Source organism: Salarias fasciatus, chromosome 13, assembly GCF_902148845.1.
Source record: "Salarias fasciatus chromosome 13, fSalaFa1.1, whole genome shotgun sequence".
In the NCBI taxonomy this organism is placed as follows: Eukaryota; Metazoa; Chordata; class Actinopteri; order Blenniiformes; family Blenniidae; genus Salarias; species Salarias fasciatus.
The window spans coordinates 15,520,373-15,536,658 of NC_043757.1; the positions used below are offsets into that span (position 1 = coordinate 15,520,373).

The following is a 16,286-nucleotide window of genomic DNA, read 5'->3' on the forward strand; positions in this document are numbered from 1 at the left end:
CGTGAAAACTATAACACACACAATCACATTGGTTGACAAAACGGAAATAAACAATCAACTCTGTCTCTCACATCTCTCATAAACAAAATACACAGATCTTGAAAATATACCAAAATTAATAATTACCGTGTTCGCCTGGATGACCAACAGAAAGATTAAATGAAGACGGGATGTATAATCGGCCGCTTCCCGCTCGCTGGTTCTCTCTCTCTCCCGTGCTACCCACTTCCTGATATGCGCGAGTCACATGGCATCAGTGAAACTTTATTAACCAGGGCAAACAAAAAATTAAGTTAAAGTAATCAATTTCCAACACACAAAATGATCAACAGTATGACAGAATCCGTTTTAGAACATCGGTTTCAAAAATACCATTTTTCTCTGATTAAACAGCTTCCTGTGCTGTCATGGCAACCCTCAAACAGCATCAGTTACACCGTCAGTCATAAAGCACTGGCTTTTGTTCCATCCGACATGGAGATCGCGCATGTCGCCACCGAATACGTGTTTCCCGACTTTTTATTAAGAGATCCCACAGAGACGAATGTAACAGGGTTGATTATACAGCTGTACATGTGTATATATTTGGAATATGTATATAAGTTTTTTTATTGATAATTACACAAAATCTGGATCTGGTTCTTGCTTGTTTGGTTGTTTTTGTTTCAGTTAATGCCTGACTGTTTGTACTTCCTAGTCAGCAAGTGGAACTTTTGTTTGGTTGCCATAATACGTGCAACACTGCCCTTTATAAGAAGCGTTCTGGCGCCAATTGCTGCCTTTGTTTCTCATCTCGCTGGCTTTCGCTCAGGAGGTGTCATTTGGTGAGTTCTTTATTTATTCATCTCATAACCTGTGTGGGGCACCCCGACTCGGGATCAGCTCGCCTGGATCGCGTTGGGAGAGGTTTGGCAGAGAAATGAGGTGGCGGTTCACAGGTTCGGTGCAAATTCTTCAGTTTATTTGCAGTCTTTAAGTCCCACACCCTCACAACAGGCTGCTGACAGAGGCTTCTCAAAACTGGCAGCCTCACAGGTTCTTCCCCCTGACTTTACCATGGTCCTCCTTAAATAAGTCCAGCCCAGACCTAATTAACCAATCCCTGGTCTGGGTCAAACCAAAATTCAGGAGGGGTGTTTCATCGCCTTAACATTATTTACGAGAAGGTTTTAACCCGATCCCCAGTGTATATCAAAAATAAATGAAAATATAAATTCCATCATACACCAAAGATGACCTTCCCCACACATCCATTCCCCACAACATAAATATTTACAATAAATACACAATTGTGCTCCCCCTCACATAATGGACTGCTCCTCCCTGCATCAACCAGGTGAAATACAGCTTCACCAGCGGGCGCGCTCCGTTAGTATCAGCTGGGCAGAGTGAAGGAGGAGGGAGTGTGCGTGGTGAGTAGTTGTGTGGCGTTTCTGCTTGCATGTGTCCTCAGGAGGTAGTGGGTACCTCACTACCTGTACTCGAGCCGCAGCCACGCCACTCCTCACTGTCACACATGTGAGAGAGTCTCAGTTTCCAATGAGAAGGGGCTGCTACCTTCCCACATTTCCCACCCCTTCTGGAGTCTCGACAACAGGGTGGCGAGACAGAAAGTCTGCAACCTGGTTCTGTTTCCCAGCCCTGTACCGCACTGAGAAGCGGTAGGGCTGCAGAGCCAAGAACCAGCGGGTGATGCGGGCATTGGAGTCCTTCATTCGTCCTAGCCACTGCAAGGCGCGGTGATCAGTTTCGAGGGTGAAGTCTCTGCCCAGCAAGTAATATTTTAGACTGTCAAGGGCCCATTTGACAGCCAAGCATTCCAGTTCCACTGCTGCGTATCGAGTCTCCCTAGGGAACAGCTTGCGGCTTATATATGCCACCGGCTTCTGGTCCTCCCCGTCCCCTTGGAGGAGCACCACCCCAAGACCAATCCCGGAGGCATCGGTCTGGACGGTGAAGGGCTGTTCGAAGTCCGGGCTCTGCAGCACAGGGTCTTTGCACAGCGCCTCCTTCAGGTCCTGGAATGCCCTCTCCTGCTCCTTCCCCCACTGGATCTGAGGGGTGCCTGACTTCCGAGTCAGGTCCGACAGGGGAGCTGCACGTCCGGCAAAATCCGGCACAAACCGGCGGTACCAGCCCACCAGACCCAGGAACGACCGGACATCCTTCTTGGTCTGGGGCCTTGGGCAGTCCAGTACCGCCTGGACCTTGTCTTTCTGGGGTCGGATCACACCCCGGCCTAAAACATGGCCAAGGTATCGCACTTCCTCCTTGGCGAGGGCACACTTGAGTGGATGGATGGTCAGACCCGCTTGATGGATGCGTTGGAGCACCTCCCCAAGGTGGCGTAGGTGGTCCTCCCAGGTGGCGCTGTACACCACAATGTCGTCCAGGTATGCCGCTGCAAAAGAGTCTGTACCAGCCAGAACAATGTCCATTAGTCTCTGAAATGTGGCTGGTGCCCCCTGCAGGCCAAACGGCATAACAGTAAATTGAAAAAGTCCTTGGGGCGTACGAAAGGCAGTGTACGGCCTGACCTCCTTAGCCAGGGGCACCTGCCAGTAGCCCTTGCACAAGTCCAAAGTGGTAATGAAGGATGCTTTACCCAGCCTCTCAATCAAGTCCTCGAGCCGAGGCATGGGATATGCATCAAAGTGGGACTGGGCATTCACTCGGCGAAAGTCAATGCAAAAGCGCATCTTCCCATCCTTCTTTGGCACCAACACCACGGGGTTGCTCCACTCACTGGTCGACCTCTCAATTACGCCCAGCGCGAGTATGTCTTCCACCTCCGCCTTCAGACACGGCAACAGACGTTCTGGCACCCGATACATCCTCTGGCGAACCGGTGTGAGGTCCTTGAGGGGGATGGTGTGCTCTATGACGGTGGTGTATCCTGGAGTCTCCTTAAACAGCCCCGGAGAAATGATCTCTGCCAACTCCTTCTGCTGTTGGGGGGACAGATGTGAGATGTCCATGGCAGCCATTTGCCGGCTGCTGCTGCTGCTGGTTGGGAAAAACTGCCCAGAACACTCCTCTTCCTCCACCACAGCCTGCACCCGGAGCTGAAGTCCTGGCTGCCGCTTATGCCACTCTTTGAGAAGGTTGACATGGAAGGTCTGTCGTTGTTTCCTCCTCTCTGGCATGTCCACCTCATAGGTAGCTGGACCCATCTTCCGCACCACTTCGTAGGGCCCCTGCCACTGGGCCAGAAGCTTGTTTTCTGACGTGGGTAGGAGAAGCAGAACCTTCTGCCCAGGCTGGAGATTGCGCTGCCTGGCAGCCCTGTCGTACCAGGCCTTTTGGTTCGACTGCGCCTGCTCCAGGTTAGCCCACACCAGTTCCGCCATCTCCTTCATCTTATCCCGTATCTTGAGGACATGGGCCACGATGCTCTGCGTCTCGGGGGTGCCGGGTCCCTCCCAGACTTCTTTCAGCACATCCAGCGGACCTCTCACCCGTCTTCCGTACAACAGTTCAAATGGTGAGAAGCCAGTGGAAGCCTGAGGAACCTCTCGATAGGCAAAGAGCAAGTAGGGCAGCCACCGATCCCAGTCCCTTCCGTTGGCTGCCACAAACTTCCTCAGCATGTTCTTTAGAGTTTGATTGAAGCGTTCAACAAGACCATCAGTCTGAGGGTGGTATGGAGTGGTTCGCAAGCCCCGGATGCCTAACAGACTATACACCTGCTTAAGGGTCTTGGATAGGAAAGCCGTACCCTGATCAGTGAGGATTTCTTCAGGTATCCCTACCCGGGAAAACAGCTGCAGCAGGGCATGAGCTATGGGGCGAGCTGAAATGCTCCGCAGGGGAAAGGCCTCCGGATATCTGGTGGCGTAGTCACATACAACGAGAATGTATTTGTAACCGTTCTGAGATCTCTCCAGGGGTCCTACCAAGTCCATGGCTATGCGGGAGAAGGGGGTCTCAATAATGGGCAGTGGCTGCAGGGGATAAGGCCTCATCTTTCTGATACTAGTCAGCTGGCACTTGGGGCAAGATCTACAGAACTCCTGCACTTCTTTAAAGAGACCTGGCCAATAAAACCTGGCTGCTATCCTCTCGTAGGTTTTGGATGTGCTTAAATGCCCTGACCAAGGGATTTCATGCCCTAAGACTAGCACCTTGTCCCTGAGCTGCTTTGGGACAACCAGCTGTTCTACTCCGCCCTCTGCTGTCCGATGGTAAAGCCGACCCTCTCTCACCACAAAGCTTTCTCCTGTCAAGGCCGGAGCCACCCCGGTAGACACCTCATCTACCTGTGTCACTCTTTGAAATGCTGGTCTAAGGGTGGAATCATCTCGCTGTAGTTTCTCAAAGTCTTCAGGGACATCACCCCACACGTCCCCCGGCTGAATGCCCTGTAATTCCTTTTCCACCGTGCCCACAAGCTTAGCCTGCCTACGTTGCATGCGGGTCTTCCTGATCCTCACACTGGCAGGGGGAGTGATTTCGCTGTCAGCAAAAGCTAGCTCCCTCCAGCGAGTGGACTCGCTGCACTCATCCGTCGGCTTCTCAGGGGACTGCAGCTGACGGTGAGATCGTGTGACCACCACGTTGACGGGCTTACAGGACTGGAGTAACTCTGGGAGGATAACAATGTCCTGACCTATAACCACGGGATGGCTCAGCTTCTCAACCACTCCCACAATCAGCTGATATGTTTGGCTCTGTATTTTTATGTAAAGTTCGGCCATGGGGTACTCGTGCTCATCTCCATTGACGCAAAGTACTTTTACCTGCCTACCCGGAATGACATCCCTTTTCTCCACCAGGTGGGGCTGAACTAGGGTTTGGGTACTTCCTGAGTCCAACAGAGCAGTAACCGGATTACCATTGACCACGACGGTGAGAGTTTGCAGTTGGCCAAGTGAATTTACCGGGCTACCATCAGGTGTAGTGATACAACTCTGTCCTGAATGTTGAGGCTTTCTCTGGGGGCAGTTTGGCTTGATATGACCCTCCTCATTACACAAGTAACAGATTACTGGCTTTTCTGACCTCTGTTTGGTATTTGCCGGGGCCACTGGGTTCCTAGCTGACATCCTACTGGGCTCAGCGAACTTAGGATCACTCACATAACCAAAACCCTCAGACCTACCTCTTGTTGCTGGTCTTGGCCGGGGCTCTGCTCGGAAGTTCTTCTGACGCCGTGCAGACATGAAGGTCTCTACCAGTTCCGCTGCCCTCAGTCCATCGGCTGGTCCATGTTCCTTCACCCAAACCCGGATCTCTGGTGCTAGGGTGCGAAGAAACTGCTCCGTGATCAGGACCTCGAAGACTTCCGCGACCGACCTTTCTGCCGGCCTAATCCATTTGAAGAACATGTCCTTGAGACGGGTGTACAGCTCCTGGGGAGTCTCCCCAGGCTGGATGTCAGGTTCCCTGAACCTTCTGCGGTACACCTCCTCGTCAATCTCATATTTTTGAAGGATTGCCTCCTTTACATGGTCATAGTTCAATGCAGCAATCATGTCCATAGCCACATAGGCACTGTGGGCCTTCCCAGTCAAATAGGGCACCAACAGCACCGCCCACTCTGCCCTGGGCCAGCGGTACGCCGCCGCCAGCCGCTCGAAGGTGGTGAGGTATTGCTCAACATCATCCCCCTCCTCGAGTTTTGGAATGAGCCCGTGGCGTCCACTCATGGTTCCCACCATCAGAACCGCCTCCGCTGCTGGAGCTGCTGTCGCCGGAGTTGCCGCTGCCGGAGTTGCTGCCGCCGCCGGAGCCACCACCACTGCTGGAGCTGCCGCCACTGCTGGAGCCACCGTCACCGAAGTTGCTGCCGCCGTCGTAGCCACCACCTCTGCTGGAGCTGCCGCCACTGCTGGAGCCACCGTCGCCGGAGTTGCTGCCGCCGTAGTAGCCACCACCACTGCTGGAGCTGCCGCCGCCACCACTGGAGCAGCCATTGCTGGAGGGATCCCTGATGACCTCCTTCCGGTCTCCACATCTGCTTTGAGCCTGTCCAGCTGGGTCTGGACACTCCTCCAACGCAGCTCCTGCCTGTGGGCCTCCTCCTCCTGGGTACTCAGCGACTTTTCCAGGAGTTGCCTTAAGGCGGTCAGCTCACTCACCCCAGGTGGGCTCTCGGACGGTGGTGGGAGGGTGTCCCGAGCGGCCTCCACCGGCTCCGCACACTCAGGAAAATCCCCCTCCTCTGGTCTGGCCAGCCTTGGGTCCATCATGCCCCACCAGATCTGACCTTGTTCCTCCTCGGGGCCTCGCCTGGCAGCTCGTCCTCTTCTCTTTCCTCTCCCCTCCAGCTTCTCAGGTGGCGTTGCTTATCCCACCACTGCCACCAAATGTGGGGGACCGAGCGGTCACCCCGACTCGGGATCAGCTCGCCTGGATCGCGTTGGGAGAGGTTTGGCAGAGAAATGAGGTGGCGGTTCACAGGTTCGGTGCAAATTCTTCAGTTTATTTGCAGTCTTTAAGTCCCACACCCTCACAACAGGCTGCTGACAGAGGCTTCTCAAAACTGGCAGCCTCACAGGTTCTTCCCCCTGACTTTACCATGGTCCTCCTTAAATAAGTCCAGCCCAGACCTAATTAACCAATCCCTGGTCTGGGTCAAACCAAAATTCAGGAGGGGTGTTTCATCGCCTTAACATTATTTACAAGAAGGTTTTAACCCGATCCCCAGTGTATATCAAAAATAAATGAAAATATAAATTCCATCATACACCAAAGATGACCTTCCCCACACATCCATTCCCCACAACATAAATATTTACAATAAATACACAATTGTGCTCCCCCTCACATAATGGACTGCTCCTCCCTGCATCAGCCAGGTGAAATACAGCTTCACCAGCGGGCGCGCTCCGTTAGTATCAGCTGGGCAGAGTGAAGGAGGAGGGAGTGTGCGTAGTGAGTAGTTGTGTGGCGTTTCTGCTTGCATGTGTCCTCAGGAGGTAGTGGGTACCTCACTACCTGTACTCGAGCCGCAGCCACGCCACTCCTCACTGTCACACATGTGAGAGAGTCTCAGTTTCCAATGAGAAGGGGCTGCTACCTTCTCACAACCTGATTAATTAAACAGTTTCGTCACGTGGAAAAGAGGAGGAATTTTATTTTTCTGTAGCTGATAAAAGCTGCGATGGGGAAAAAATAAAGAGGTGTGGATTAGGGGTGCAGCTATTAACCGGTTTTTCTATTAACTGCGATTTTAAACGTCGCAGTTATATAACCGCAGATGTTCGGCAACACCGGTTATTTCAGCCCACAACAGTCCATCTCCCGTGCCGTGCAAAATGCATCCAAAACGGTCCTGTTGCCTCTCTTTGTTTCTGCGCGGCCTGTTTACCAGACCTAGAACTCTAGGTCTCTAGAGACTCTAGAACAAAGGAGAGGAACTTCTTCTCCCAGCAGGAGGGCCAGAACCATTTCACGGTCCCACAGAGCCTCAAAATGACTGCCCATCTCCTCCACCATGTGCTCAGAACAAAGAAACCCTCATGTAATGGCCGCTCATCTCTCCTCGCAGCTGAAGAAAACCAGATACGGGTGCAATACCACCGCCAACCTCACGAGGGCGCTTGTGAGGCTCCTCCCCAGCGCAGAGGAGGGAGGACCCAGATCACCATCTGATTGGCCAAGCAGACCCTGGGGGCGGGAGCTCACAAAGATGGCGAGTCACAAGACGCGCCATCTTTAGTTCAACTTAAGTTTCTATCTAGGTAGGATGTGTGCAGCGCGTCTCTCCCACGGACTAAACCTGGTACCGAACTGACCCGCTGGCCGGGACCTTTTGGGACCATCTTTCCTTCACCGGTGAACCCCTTTTCCCAGCGGAGCAGAACGGCAGGGACTCCCCTGGAGCAGACCGAAGACACCAGCCAGAACGCTCTGCTACAGCTCTGCGATGGCTTTGATCTCCCCACCGAACACCTCATCAGCCACAGGACATACACAGAGCAGCTGAGAGCTGTTAAATCCTCCATCACACAGAGGTGAGCCTTGGGCAGGCTTCAGGTTTAGATAGTGGTGATAATGCTTGTGTTTTTATTGTGAACCTGGAGTGAAGCCTGTTCATGATATGCACTGTTGTTTATCTTTCCGTCCTTCTTCTCTCTCGCTTTCTCCCCGTGCGCTCCTGTGCGCACGTTCACGAGCACGCGCTTCCTGCTCACAGATCAGACCCGCAAGAGGCTGGCTAGCCGTGCATCTGTGCCTGTGAGATAGGAAGACAGGCTCATCTTTCTCTGCCTTTCCTCTTTACTAACCCGAGAGTAGTAAGTTGAAACAGCACGGTAGACCTCGAGTCGAGAGCACACACGCGCTCCCTCACTGCGCCTCCCTCTCTCTCTCTCTCTCACTCCGCCCCTCCCCGCTACCCCTCCCGGGGAAGCCGGACAGGGACAGTCGCCCAGCTCTCACTCCGTTCGCGGAGCCCAGATCCGGGACTCCGAGAGACTCCCCGCTCTCTCCCCCCTCTCTCTCTCTCTCTATGCGCATGCGGACACCCACGTGCCAACTCGTCAGCAATCCGGACATTCACGAACACCCAAGCATGACCCAAGTCACGCCTACACACACACACCCACACCAGGCCAGCTCCAAACGGGTTAACACCTCCTCCTTCTCGCGGGTCTCCAGACGCTGGCTGGCTGGCTGGCTGGCTGGCTGGCACGCACGCACTCACATACTACTTGCAAGCTGAATATGTTGTGTTTTGTTGATTATGTGTTAATTAGTGATAGATATTGTTAATAAACGCTGATTAACTGAACTGGACGATTCATTCTTGTGTGTTTTGTGACAAATGTCCTGGTTGTAACAGTCTATGCTCGATCTCACACCTTCTCTGATAATTTAAAGGTTGTTTATCCAAAGGTTAACAACCAGCTCAAATTATCTTTCCATCTTTGAGACTGAAAATTGGTAATGAATGTTCCTCTGACGAGGTGGTGCCCCAGAATTATTAATAAATAACCCACAGGTTTATTTAATGCATAATTCACAACTTCCCTCAGCTCATTGTCTGTAATTTATCCATTTCCAGTAATTGGTAATTTGTGGCATTATTGCTTAATTAATAAAACCTTGTTAATTAATAATTTAATGGTTAAATCACTCTGTGGTTTACTCCATTGCCACATAGCTGATTATTTGACATTATTAACGAATAAATAACCGTTTATTCTGATTAATAATAATTGATGTTGGGTTACATTACTTGGTGCTTCACTTTAAACTGTTTATTACACAGTAATTGATTGTTATTGGTGATCCACTGTGAATGACCTGCAATTATCAATTGGTAAATCAAAATTTACCCAAATTAATAAGTAACTAAATTACTTAAAGTAATCTATTACTTCCAGTAATCAATACTTTAGTAATTTATTCCCAATTACCAATCGTAAACCCCAACACCATCCATCACAAGTCACTACGACTCCAAAACAATAACTATACTCAATCCCTAAAAGAGAAGCATATTAAATGGCTGGAATATTTTCTATGAAAATAATTAAAATCTGTAAACTCGTTCTACCTTAGTTGTTTTAAGTGTGTCCTAAAAGACAAGCGAAATAAAAACAAGACAGAAACTGTGAGTAAAATACCGTCTTTTGTTTATCTGGGCCATTTTTGAACGCCTGACTGACTTCCCAGTGTCCCATTATTAACAATTTGCATACTTGTTGGCATAAAGTATGATGAATACTATTCATACTGATAAATTAGGTCATGAGTTTACAGAGGAGGGAGTGTTCTTCCTCTTCTGTGTTCGTTGTATTAGTCAAACAAATGATTTTTGTTTATTTTCCAGTCTTGAAATGATTGTTTTTCTTATGCAGGTACCCAGATCAGCTGTTTCGCTCCCACTAACTTCTCCGGGAAACAGGCTGCGTATGTTGACTCCTTTTGTTGGGCAGCAGTGGAACAACAAGCCAACAGTTCTCCGCTGTGGCTGCACAAGGTAAAAGCCTCAGTGAAGAATGATGGGATTTTACATAATGGTGTGACCACTAATTACTTATTTCTGTCTCCAGTTCTGAAAGTGCATTGTGCTTGCAGAGAATGGAAAGTGGGAAAATGTGAAAAGTACATCTAAATGCAGGAAAGTTGAACTTCAGAAAATAAAAGGTTTATGGACAGATTGACTCTTGATAGTGGTTTCACTTTCTAAACCAGCTTCATCTGGTCTAGGACTTTGGAAGTTGGAGCCTGGAGCATCTGGCTCTGGCCAAAAAGAAAGAAACTCTCACAAAAACACAGGCTTAACGAAAGAAAACACATACAAATGCGTCAATGGCCAATTTGGAGCCAGAAATGACCCTCCTGAACATGTCATTATCTGGTGAGAGGAAAATCAAATGAAGACAAACTGGATCCAGGCCTGGATCTTCGCCCTGTGTTGTGCCTGGACATTCCCAAACACTGTAACTCAGCACCACTGCCTGCTCATATATAACAAAAACAAGTTAAAAAAAATCTAATTGTTTGTTGTATTGTTTTAGATGTGGTTATGCACATGCACATGTTAAAGAATTGTCATTTGTACCAGTCAATACATTCAAAAAAATCCCAAATTACTGTTTTCATCGAGATCAGGCCTCTTTTTTACTGTTATGTCCCTCAGGTTTCAGACTGCAGTCCAAAAAGTCTGTTTCAAAAAGTTTCAAGTTAAAATCCTGTTTAAATTTGAAAAGTCATTTCACATGTAATAAAATGTTACAGGTCTTCTTCAATGGTACTTTCAAAAGGACTTTCCTCCTTTTCTCCCTTTCCCATAGTTCTTCCCGTACATCCTGCTGCTCCTGGCCATCCTCTTGTACATCCCTGCCTTGTTCTGGCGCTTCACGGCAGCGCCACACCTCTCCTCCAACCTCAAATTCATCATGGAGGAGCTGGACGGCTTCTTTAATCGATTCATCAAACGGGCCACAAATCAGAAAGTTTTAAACAGCAGGGAGACATCGGAGGACACCCAGAGATCTGCTGTCTTCCTGTCTCAGCACATACCATGGTGGTCACTTCACAAACACGCTTCATGTCTTTGTGCTTCATTCCATTGCAGTGCTTTGGAGCTGACTGAGAGCTGCTTTAAATATCCCCTTGTTGAACGGTACCTGAAGACCAAGCGCTTGTCTCACAGACTTGTGGTGAAATACCTCACGTGTCGGGTCCTCACTCTGCTGAGCCTCCTGCTGGCGTGCATCTATCTGGGCTACTACGTCGGACTGGCTTCCGTCACCGATGAGTTTCCCTGCGACCTGCAGACAGGCGTGTTGAGGAACGACAGCGCGGTGCCGTCCGCTGTCCAATGTAAGCTGGTGGCAGTGGGCATCTTCAGGCTGCTCAGCTTCATTAACCCGGCCGTGTATGTGCTTCTTATTCTGCTGGTGGTGTATGCAGCTCTTGGACGGGCACGACAGAGCTCCGGCTTCCTCCAGCCTTACAAGATCCTCCCAGGATTTGGTGCTCTGGGTGTGGTCACTGTTCAGAAATGGACACTATTTACTTGCCTGACCATGCGCTCTTATTGCAAGCCACTCAGAATCCTGTGTCCACAGTTTCATTCAACGCCTGTGTGCAGGTTTCTGAGGGGGTCTGCATGGGTTTCAACATGCAACAATCATCCAATCAGAAGCATGCATTATCGTCACGCAGTGAGTCTCCCTGCAGACCTGTCGGCTCCTTCGGTGTTAAGATTGTTTTGCCTCACAATAATACTTCAAGTGGTTTCCTTGTGTGCCTTCATGTGTCCAAAGAAAGTAAGTTCATTATTTAATGTGAGCATGCTGTGTTTATTGCCTTGAAGTCGAGTTGTTGCCTTGAAGTCGGGTTGTTGTTGCATCGAAGTCAGGTTGTATATGGTTAGTTGCAGTGTGCCGACTGCCTCACATGTGTATTGTATCCACTCTGGTGTGAGCTCAGCTGCTAGAGCTATCTGTTATGGATGATACAAATATTTTTGTCAGTTCAGGAATAATATTGTTTATATTTGTGGTTTATCTGCAGTTCAGATGTGGGTCATTATCAGTGCATGTTTCCTCCATTCACTGTATGTTGCATACATGACATTTGTGTCATTAATGGTTATAGTGTTTATTATTCATGTCCGTATTCTGGATCATTCTTGTCTTTGACCTGCACTCCTTAAAGAGTAGCGTTCATGCACCTTATCTCATTATTTCACTGTGGTGTTATTGATTTGTGATTACTTCATTTCTGTCTGTTTTATCATTTAATTCAGTTTGTTATTCTTCTGAGGTTATTTGCACAACTGATTAGTTTATGATTAGTGGTTTATTTTTCTTACAGAAATTAATGCTATACACTTTGTTTCTATTCATTTTATTTGTGCAGAGATAATGTACAGTTATTCTCTTTATTTCATTTCATGCAGATACCATGATTGGCAACAGATGTTCAATAAGTAAGATTAAGATCCATTTCTCGACATCGTTCAAGTCCTTACCCAACTACCTGTAGTGATCACTGCCATCCGAACCAATCCATCAATACAGTCCTACTCAATCATCAACAGTCACACCTTTCTACAACGACCTCAGTATCTACCTGCTGTTTCTGCAGGAGAACCTGAGTCAACTCAAGTCCTTTAAGTGCTTAAAGGTGGATCTGCTCACAGATGCTGTCGGTCCTGCTGTGACGCTTAAGATTACTTTTGTTCAAAAGAATAAACCTCTGACTTTGTTTACAGGGGCTTCAGTTGTCGCAAGAGGCTGGTGAAGAAGGCTTTGACACCATGTGCCTCCTGTGATCTCTGGGACAGGTGAAAACCCATGTTTTACACAGCAAGAAGACATGTGCAAACAAAACCCAGAAAAAAACAAGCAAATATGAAGATTAATCATCTAAAAGCAGGTAGGAACATGTTGGAAGCACTCTTAACTTTGTCATATATTAAGCTGTCTTCTGGAGACAACACTGCGTAAGCCTCCTGAGCCTTGCCTGTAAAGACACACTGCAAAAGTAAAGTCCACACATTCTCAGGCCATGCTAAAGTTTTAGCCACTCGCTCGAATAAAACAAAGAATTTATCAACATCCTTCTCATTAAAAGGTGGAATGAGACGAATGCATTTATTCACATCAAACTCTGCTTCAGCCACTCGGCTCGAGTGAATTGAAACTCTGAGCTGCGTCTACCCTCTGCTTCAATTTCCAATTTACGAAGCTCAAATTGCTGCTGAATTTCTTTCTCTCTTAGCTCCAAGCGACGCATTTCCAGTTGCAACTCTAATTTACGCAACTCTGAATCAGAAGCCCCAGCCTTAATCGGAGAAATATCTTCATCAAAAGGAGGAAGAATATTTTCTTTTGCCAAAGCCAAACGAACTTGCTTCCTAATTTCAGCTTTCCGATCCTGCCTTTTAACCGGAATTTCAAATTTAGTTGCAGCCTCAACCAAATCATTTTTATTTAGCTCTCCCAAGTTTTCCCACTGATGGGTCAGCCAAAAATTCCTCCACCAGCTCCATTGAGCCACGCAAAAAAAAAAAAAAAAAAAACGCACGCGCGCCACTACACGTCACATTTCACAAGAAAGCCACAAAAAATGCACAAAAGGCAACAACGAGGCAATACATTGTAAAGTGAAGTGCTAGCAAAATGCAGGTGCACAGTACATGGGTCAAACGACCGAGCCTCCGCTAGTCTTACGCCTACCTACCCGAATCTCACCTAAATTAGGACCCCCTAACTCTTCACGTGGATCGGGCAGTGGGATGGATTAAGCACAGAGCTCAGCGAGACCAAGATCTCCTGAAAGTGCCCCCGAGATCGTCGTTACAATGACTGAACGCTAGCCACCAACCACCACGACACTACACCACCCCCCAGGAGTCCGGATGAGACACCGGTCCTCTAAGCCTACCAGGAGACAAGGTCGTACAGCAATACCCATAAACTTCAAGCACACCACAAAAAACACTTCACTCACCTGTATTCCCTGGAAAAAACGTGCCAAAAACCGCCTAATTAAACGAAAAAGAGCAAGAAACGCCGTCTCCTCCCCGCCACTGAACTGCACCGGCAGGCTGCTGACGTCACAGACCATTCACAAAAGTAGGTCAATTAATCCAGCGTGCAAAGCAGGCACGGAGACGGCACGCGGGAGAAAAAAAAACTACTGATAATTATGTCCAGGAGAACCGATCAAAAGCTCAATTGGAAACAATTATTAGGACGAGCCCCCACTTTGTTACGGCCCGGCTCAAGACCTCAACAAAACCAAGGAGGGGACAGGACAACGGCGGAGATTTAAATACTTTATTTAATCATTAATCAAGTTCCTTCTCTTTAGATAAATAATCGTAAAAGCTGCGGATACAAAAGCTATCAGTATAGATGTTGTCAGTATAGATGGGAGCAAAGCGCAGTAATCCTGGGCGGACACTGCGATTTGAGAAATCTGACTGTCGGGGAAATGCTCCCACTGCACGACAGGGTTTGTTACTCGTACTCTATTTGACCCTACGACATGTACACTCTTACTGTATGATTGCTGTCAGTCAAGATTATTGACAACCACGGCGGCAGTCGGTGTGTAACGGCACGACGTGCTCGAGTGTAAACAACGAAAAACAAAGGTTCCGAGTTCCTATGACAACCACAGCGTGCATGACAACAAGATGGATCTCGGTGCTGCTGCAGCTGTGCGCGCTGTCTTCTGTGCTGAAACTAAAAAAAAAGAAAAGGATTTAGGTATGTGAATGGCTGAGGAGACGTGGTCGTTGTGGGATGTCCATCCTTCATCAGGAGCTTGAGGTAACGTTAATATAAACTATATATTGTTTACTTTAGCTATGATAGTTTCACGTTAGCATTAGCATTATCGTGACGTAACACCACTCACACTGTGCGAGCTATGGCGAAAATTTCTGACATGCCAGAAGTTTGATTGGGAGGTCGCAGCATTATCGTTGGAACGTAGCAGCAATTAAACCTTCCTCGTGAGTGTTCTCACACTGTACGGCTTACGACCTCCCGACCGGACATCCCAACGCTACGATGTTTCCACGATGACGCAACGTGGTCTGCGACGGCAAAATCGTGGTGAAATCCCCTCGAAATCGCATTGGTTCCGCCCGGCATTAGCTGTAGTGCATGTTGTTTGTAATCAGTAAATGGAATCACCAGCAGGTGAGTGTGTGTGGTGTTGTAAAGGGTGCGGACGTGCGTGCAGGAGATCAGTGTAAATGTACGCGTGAGCATATCGGTTAGTAAACCTGAAAACAGGCGGCGTGGCAGACTCGGTGCATGGCGCTGGAGATGGATGACAACCCGGGCGTGTCGACTCAGCCTGGGAGCTGAAATCAGAGGCTGCCAGAGAGTGAGCGAGGCAGAGAGTGAGCGCAGGGCGCGAGCCAGAGGAAGGCGGAAGCCCGGCTTTTAACAGGGGCAGCCGGAAGTGGCACAGCCCCAGAACGCACTCAGCTCCTCCCCCAGGAGAACTCCACACAAGCTCAGGAGCTACTACAGACCACCAGCAGGGGGGCTGTCACATGTTGGAAGCTTTGCATTTTATAGTTCCATCAATTCAGTTCCATAAGCAGATCCTTCTCCATTGCCATCAAAGCCAGGGCTGAAATTCCAGCTTGCCCTGTGGTATTTCTGGCCTAAGTTTTAATTCTCTTCAGGTCTTCTTCTTCTTTGGAATAATTGCGGGTGGCGACCAACAACTTAAGTGCATACTGCCACCTACTGTAACTCTTGGTGAATGAATCTCTGCCCACTGTTGGACTTCACGAAGGACTACGATTTTTTTTTTCTCCTGCCCACTTAAAAACGAACAATGATTGGTTAATTTCTTCCATCTCTCTCCACCCCAAAACACATAGCCTGATCTTCCCGGGATTCGTGAAGTCCTAACCAATAAATGAGCCACCTAACCGGGCTCTGACAGAGACGGACGATTCTGATTGGATGACATGTGTCTGGAAAGTAACCCTTTCATTGCTGATGTGAACTTTACAGTAAACTTAACTTATGTTGTACTTATATGATGTATTAACTGTATTTTATCAAACTAAATGAGATTATATGATGACAATATATAATATATATATATTCTCATTATATAATCTCATCCAAAAAATATGAGTTTTAATTATATGTATATATTATATAAACTCATATTTTTTAAGGCCTTCTCTGAAGACCGAGAAGGCCCTGAGGGTTCCCCTCTGAATCCACTGCTGTAGAAGATGCAGAACTGCACGCTGAAGCCTGAGGTTCAATGCTGAGGATGAAGCAGATCTGCACGCTGACGCTGAAGTCCACCGAAGACGACACACTTTTTTTTTG

General features: G+C 48.4%; 1 pseudogene; it reads left to right on the top strand.

Moving 5' to 3' along the window:
- The first annotated feature begins 474 nt into the window (after nt 1-474).
- On the top strand, nt 475-12,739 carry LOC115398910 (pannexin-1-like; annotated as a pseudogene).
- The last annotated feature ends 3,547 nt before the right edge of the window (nt 12,740-16,286 follow it).